Genomic DNA, 7,977 nt, shown 5'->3' on the forward strand with positions numbered 1-7,977 from the left:
ATTCATGCTTCACTGCGGCATGGTATCTCAGTGGGCTAGCACTATAAAACCAGATTAAGTCTGGGCTAGTACAAGCAGCCGCACATACACATACACATGCATGCACGTCGTCATGTGAGCGAAATATTCTCATGAACGACGTTAAACCCAATTCCACCACCACCACTTATCGATCATCATTCTATGACACTCCTGTGAACTCACACAATGTAAACAAAATCGTTTCATCCAGAACATAAAAATTATGTCATCATACAAAGAGATTTACCATCTTTGTATGGAAGACTAGAGTCACAGACAACTTTTTGGCTCATTGAGTTATGTACTCGCTTGTGTTCATCTCAATTGGGTATCCTTATTTTCCTTTGAGTAACCAAATAAATTGTACCCACCTCACTCAAACTCAACTGGGTATTTTGCCTCATAAATTGTAACAATATAATAAAGTTTAAATGTTATTTATATTGGATCTGTAATATGAGAAACGATAAGAAAGACTGCAAGTTGCCAAGTTCAGGTGTTGAAATAGAACCTCTGAATATACATCAGTTATTTTATCTATGCATCGGTACGCAAACTATCATTCGACATTTTTGTGTGTACGCATGTAAGATCAAATTTATTGAGTATTTACAAAAATTCAAACGTACTTGTGCGCAATAGACTTAAGAAGAATTGAGTTTTCACATAAATATTTGCGTAATTTACGCAGATACGTAGCTTATCTGTACCTCTGTAAGACACTTTATGAATTTAATTCGTAATTGTTCGATAATTAGATATACTCTAAACATGACCATCACATAAACAACTAGCGCCTTTTGTCTGACCACAGTTGTGTCCCTTAGAACCGCAGGATTCGAACTGATTATGAATCGTACATTTCTGTGTCACATCTGTGCTATGGATGCACCATTGTTATAGCGTATACTTATTTGACGTCATTGTTGTTGTTGTTGTTAAACATCCCAGAAATGTCTGCATGTTAGCCAAGGATGATGAAACATCACCATCATATTTCTTTCCCACTTAATTACAGAGTGGAAATCCTGTCAACTTACGCCACAGTAAAGGCAACCTGGATGCTATGAAAAAAATGACTAACATCCGCGAGATGCAGAAGACAGATAAAAAATGAGACTTCTCTTCAATTCAGTTCGCGTTACATGAAGGACGTCAGCAACTGGTTTTACAGCGCATTCTCGGTATCCATCTTGGTGACTGGCTTTCCACTGCCAAACGTGCATATATATAAAGACTTTTCCTGTCATAGAAATGGCACTGTTTTATAAATAAATGTAACACATCAATTCCGTGCTCTTTAACGGATAGCTTCCAATTCTATTTGTAAAATATATAATGAAGTGTATGTATCCTTCAACAAGTTTCATTCTTGATCTCTGTAGGCTTATACAGTATTTTACAAACATGTAATGCATTTATATATGTTTTAAGCAACCTTCAACACATAAATCATTTTCAAGTTCAAAGTCTGTCAATATAAATTTGTTTAATTATTTAATAGTTTTATTTTTTTTTTCAAAAATGTGTTTTCATAGGCTAGTGATGCCATCTCATGTGTAAGTCATGTACAGTACATGGATGTACATACATGATTGTATGCAAATATATTGGTTGTCTCGCTCCGCACGTTGAACGGTGTAATTTGACCAAATTATCCTCTTTACTTAACTATTACTACTATTCATTACTTCTAGCTGATAAATATCTGGTTTGACAAAGTGCATTGTGACCCTATGCAATAAAACGTTCGTACATCTTGTGTTGACCTATATGCACAAACTAAAGTGGCATTTGCATTCATTCAACGACTGTCATCCAACACTTAGTACAAAAACATTTAGTTTTATAAAAATCTTGTAGAAAATTGACCATAAGATGTTTAATTAAAAAATACGATTTGAAAAGCCATTCAACACTATACTTGAATCTATCTTTCTCGATTTATGTACTTTAAACTCGTTCATAATAGTCCTCTAGTTTATGACAGCGGTAGCCTGTCCGCCGATTTCTTCATAAAATGAAACCGAACGAAAACGTCCAACACTGAATTGGTGCTTGCAGGCATAAGCTGGGCCCCGTCTCGGATATCGCAACATACCGGCGCGCAAAGGGAGCCGAGAACTAGTTTACGTGCAGGGATTTCCCCTTAGATGACTGGGCTTCTGTCTACATGAACTAGTAAAAGCGTTTAGCTTGCTTCGCGCACCAATAGGAAAACTAGTCTTCCTTTTTGTAGGTGTTGACGTCACATTCTAGAGGTTTCCGGAAGATACGAGACTGTTGTACACAAATCCACGCTGGTGTAGAAACATGGAGAAGGTAAGGGGGACTGGTATATATACAGGCGGTCTGTCAGACCACAGTCATACACCAAGCTGCAAGCTTACACGACTGTATACTACGGAGACATAGCGAAGCAGAGAGGAAAAGCACACAGTCTCGACCAGTCAGAAATACTGAAGTGACTTAGTTCAAAAAGATAACATTGAAGTTTGTTGTTTTGAAGAGAATGGCACCTAAAGGAAAATCCCCTGCGATCGGCATAGACCTGGGAACCACCTACTCTTGTGTTGGTGTGTTCCAGAATGGAAAGGTGGAGATTATCGCCAACGACCAGGGCAACAGAACGACGCCCAGCTACGTGGCCTTCACTGACACAGAACGTCTGATTGGGGATGCTGCTAAAAAACCAGGTGGCGCTCAACCCACAGAACACTGTGTTTGATGCCAAGAGACTAATTGGCAGACAGTTCGACGACAGTGCTGTCCAGAAAGACATGAAACACTGGCCGTTCAACGTTGTCAACAGTTCAGGTAGCAAGCCCAAACTACAGGTGGAGTACAAGGGGGGAAAAGAAGACGTTTGCACCTGAGGAAGTCAGCTCCATGGTACTGAGCAAGATGAAGGAGACAGCTGAGGCCTACCTTGGACAACAGGTGACTGATGCAGTGATAACAGTGCCTGCCTACTTCAACGACTCCCAGAGACAGGCTACCAAGGACGCTGGGGCCATTGCAGGGCTGAACGTATTGAGAATAATCAATGAGCCTACTGCAGCTGCCCTGGCCTATGGCCTGGACAAGAACTTGAAGGGTGAGAAGAATGTGCTTATATTTGATTTGGGAGGTGGCACATTTGACGTGTCTGTGCTGACCATAGATGAGGGCTCCATGTTTGAGGTGCGGTCAACTGCTGGGGACACCCACCTAGGAGGGGAGGACTTTGATAACCGATTGGTGGACCACTTCCTGCAGGAGTTCAAGAGGAAGACCAGGAAGGACATCAGCAACAACACACGAGCCATGAGACGTCTGCACACCGCATGTGAATGCCAAGAGAACTCTATCCAGCAGCACGGAGGCCAGTATAGAAATTGACTCCCTGTATGAGGGAGTGGACTTTTACTCCAAAATCAGCAGGGCCCGATTTGAAGAGTTGTGTTCCGATCTGTTCCGCTCCACTATGGAACCAGTTGAAAAAGCTCTGTGTGATGCTAAACTGGATAAGTCTCGTATCCATGATGTGGTGTTGGTGGGAGGCTCGACACGAATCCCCAAGATTCAGAAACTGCTGCAGAATTTCATGAACGGCAAAGATCTGAACAAGTCCATCAACCCCGATGAAGCTGTGGCTTACGGAGCTGCAGTGCAGGCTGCCATACTGAGTGGGGACTCCAGCGATGCCATCAAAGATGTTCTGCTGGTGGATGTTGCTCCTCTGTCCTTGGGTATTGAGACTGCTGGAGGTGTGATGACCAAGTTGATTGACAGGAACACAAGAATCCCCACCAAGGCTAGTCAGATCTTCACAACCTACTCCGACAACCAGCCTGGGGTCAGCATCCAGGTGTTTGAAGGGGAGAGGGCTCTGACAAAAGACAACAACATTCTGGGCAAGTTTGAGCTGACAGGTATTCCCCCAGCCCCCAGAGGCGTGCCTCAGATAGAGGTGACATTTAACATTGATGCTAATGGCATCCTGAATGTGTCTGCAGTTGACAAGAGCACGGGCAAGTCCAACAACGTCACCATCAGTAATGACCAAAGTCGTCTGAGCAAGGCTGACATTGACAGAATGGTGTCTGAAGCTGAGAAGTACAAGGAAGAGGATGAGAAGCACAAGGAGAGGATCGCTGCCAGGAACCACTTGGAGAACTACGTGTTCAGTGTGAGGGCCAGCGTTGACGAGATGGGCAGTAAGTTGGAGGATGTGGACAAGCAGACAGTAAGCAAAGCTTGTGAGGAGACACTGCGGTGGCTGGACAACAACTCCCTGGCGAAGAAAGAGGAATTTGAGCAGCAGTACAAGCAGCTGGAGAAACTGTGCTCCCCAGTCATGTCCAAACTCCACCGTCAGGGGAGTGGACAGCAGCAGGGTGGGTCCAGCAAGGGTCCCTCTGTGGAGGAGATGGACTAGACACACAGAGTCAGGACTGACGTTATCTGTATTGAAATAAGACTTGTCAAATGTGTGTGCAATATTGTATGGATGTTGATGGATACATGACAATCTATCATTTTGTGAATTGTGTAACTTATTTTGCATGAACTGTTGATGGTGAAGTGTTGACATATCTGTTATGTTTTTAATTCAGCACACTTTACATGCTGATATGCTATGATGTTTGTTTAGTTTTGAAATAAATAATGAAAAGAATTTGATCCTGTTTTTTGTTGTTCATGCATTCAGATATACAGGCTGGTGATGTCTCATCATTTGCCAAGACAATGTGGCAACACTTTGTACAAAGAGTATACACCTCAGCAACACTAGCTGTTAACTGAAACACATAAAAATGAGAACTGTGACAAAAGTAGATGCACATACAAATAAAATAACAGAAACAAAATATCCTTCACCTGGACAACATTAGCAGACTTATTTACTGAAACAAATGACCAAAACAGCGCAAACACGTTCATTTTGACCTCAGGTATACCTAAAGGTATAGTGCCAGTATGGTCAAAGGGAGGTAATCTATTAGGAAAAACGCTCGGAAAGATTTGTCACTTTAAGTATACAATTGGAAAGAAAGAAGCTGAGCAGAATCTCTTATTTCGAATATGCGTAATTTCCAAATTGTCAAACACAACAAATGCTGTATCTGGGATTACAATGTCTCAGTAAATTACAGATTCTAATAGTTTTGTTAGATTGTGTCCCATCCGAGATTCGAACCCATGGGCACCTAATTTCCAGCACACAAAGTCAGCCAACTAAACCACTCAGCCACAGCTTCTAGGGCATAAATGGAAGTCAGAAAACGGTGTAGATCAGTACTTTGTGACTTGTGTACCCCTGTGACAAGTGTAAACAAGAAGACAAAGTCAGCAATATCCCCCGCAATGGCAAAATACTCTTCATGATTATGTCTACGAGTTACGATTATGTCAAATATTTAGGTGTGTATATAGAAAAGTGGAAGGAGAGAATTGAAAGGTTTTTAAAGTTCTGCTCCAGAAAGGAGCACTATCACCAATTTCAGTCTAAGTCAAAATTGTTGTCATGGAAATGACAAAAATATTTTATTCAGAATTCCAAAACTACCAAAAGGCACCAGTACACCACCAGATCTATCTATGTGCCAAGTTTGGTGAAGAAATAGTGAATGGTTTTAGAGTTCTGCTCCGGAAAAGACAAATGTGACGGACGGACGGACGGACGCACGCACGGACGGAGTCCATTTGATACCCCCGCAAAACGCGTTGCGGGGATAATCAGCACAGCATCTCGTGGAAAGCTATGAATACACAATGCCATTTAGAAAGTGGTCAACTGTAAAGTACAGATTCTAGTACTTGTACACTACTTTTAGCATTATACTGGACATAGGACTTTCAGCATCGCACTTTGTGGTCATGAATTGAACAAGGGTGAGAAGCAAACACTCTATCCTGTGGGCTCTCCCACTCTTTGTATGCATGCAGTAAGAGGTGACCTTGCATAAGAGGAGTGCTACTGTGACCAGGCTGGTAGAATTCAGATGTACAGGCTGGTGATGTTTCATCATTTGCCAAGAGAATGTGGCAACACTTTGTACAAAGAGCATACACCTCATTAACACTAGCTGTTACCTGATGACAGCAAAGGGGAAACACATAAAAATGAGAACAAAGCTTCTGTGACAGAAGTAGATGCACATAGAAATAAAATAACAGAAACAAAATATCCTTCACCTGGAACAACATTAGCAGACGTATTTACTGAAACAAATGACCAAAACAGCGACCTCAGGTCTTTTGCTAAAGAAAACAGTTTAACTAAATTAGAATCAGTTGATTAACCAGCAGTTTTAGCAGAGAGCTATCTTTAAGGAGTGAGTGAGGTTTTTAAATATTGACTGCTGTCTTTGTCAACATGATAACCTATGCTGAATGAGACCACCGGTATGTTGTGGAACTTGGGCTGGTGTTTTTGTAGTTATTTACAAAAATGTTACCACTGGAATATATGAAAAAGCATTTGTTTTTGTGCCATTTGAGCGAAATATTCTTAAGTACGACGTAAACCCCATTTCACCTCACCTCTTGGAAACACCTACTTAAGTGATCGATCGTGTCATTCTGATCAATATCTTTGAGTTCAAATCACAGTCACAATCATGATGCATGATCGAGGAAGACATGAAACAGTGGAATCATGCAGTGAGTGAGTGAGTTTAGGTTTACGCTGCACTCAGCAATAGTCCAGCTATATGGCGGCGGTCTGTAAATAATCGAGTCTGGACCAGACGATCCAGTGATCAACAGCATGAGCAACGATCTGCGCAATTGGGAACCGATGACATGTGTCAACCAAGTCGGCGAGCCTGACCACCCGATCCCGTTAGTCGCCTCTTACGACAAGCATGGGCTACTGAAGATCAATATTCTAACCCTGATCTTCACGGGTTGGAATCATGCAGTGAAAGGATACAGCCTCATACGACTACTTATTGACAAAGAACAATGAAAAACCAAATAATATGATAGATGGAAATATATGATTACGGGTGCTGAACTCTTTACCCTGTGTGTGCGTGTGTGCGAACTGATGGCCAGGAGAAACTTTACCACATGCAATAACCAAACTGAAAGGTGTGTTTGGAATAATTAAAGTAGAAGATGAGTACAGTAAAATGTGAAAAGGGTGCCCAAATACAGCTACATGGTATGTGAGTTGTAGATCGAACTGAACTAATCATATCAGTCACATAACCCCAGTTTTTAAATCACGGATAACCTTATACTTGGTTTGTTGTTGGGGCCCTCGGGATTACCAAGAGATTGTTATGAAATAAAGCTATCTCTTCTGTCATACCTACATCGTGTTTTTCTTCCTATGTTCACATCTCTGATTCAAACACGTCTACCCGTGAGGCTATGTTATTCTACAAGCTACTCTCCACCAACACGGCCACTGGGGACATATACGTGTATAATACAATGGGCTCAAGCCAAACCTTTGCTCTGGTTCACACATTAGGATCTGGTGGGATGTTTTAGTTTCCGCCACCAGAAGTGCATCCTTATTGTATGAAGATTTGCACACTGAGAGGGACAATACTACTCAGTTACTGGCACAAGAAATGTAGTTAGTGTTGCAGGTGCGAGGTAGATTATCAATCGGTCTAACGGGTGAACTGTGTTCGATTGTATTACTCCGAGTTTCCGAAAGACTAGTCTGTCTTCCAGACCCCAGAGGACAAAACAATATAAGAAGCAGTCCTTCGTCCTTCTCAAATTACATAATCATTGGGCAGGTCTGGAATGGTTCAGTCTGAAATTCTGAATTGTTCTGGGCTTCCTTTGGATTATATTGCCAGATAAGCTTTATGTCTGCGACTAAAGGTCTGTATACAGAAACACATTCACACATACATTTCTTCTAAGGTCCCATTTCCTATTTTACTGTCAAACCTGTCGTTTTTATAAGTACGACAAATCACCCTTCTGGCTTCCTTCACGTGTAAA

General features: G+C 41.7%; 1 pseudogene; it reads left to right on the top strand.

The window, feature by feature from the left end:
• The first annotated feature begins 2,352 nt into the window (after positions 1-2,352).
• On the top strand, positions 2,353-4,678 carry LOC124284879 (annotated as a pseudogene).
• Positions 4,679-7,977: the final 3,299 nt, after the last annotated feature.

The sequence above is a fragment of the Haliotis rubra genome, unplaced genomic scaffold (genome assembly GCF_003918875.1).
Source record: "Haliotis rubra isolate DU_JTF1 unplaced genomic scaffold, ASM391887v1 Scf347, whole genome shotgun sequence".
Taxonomy (NCBI): domain Eukaryota; kingdom Metazoa; phylum Mollusca; class Gastropoda; order Lepetellida; family Haliotidae; genus Haliotis; species Haliotis rubra.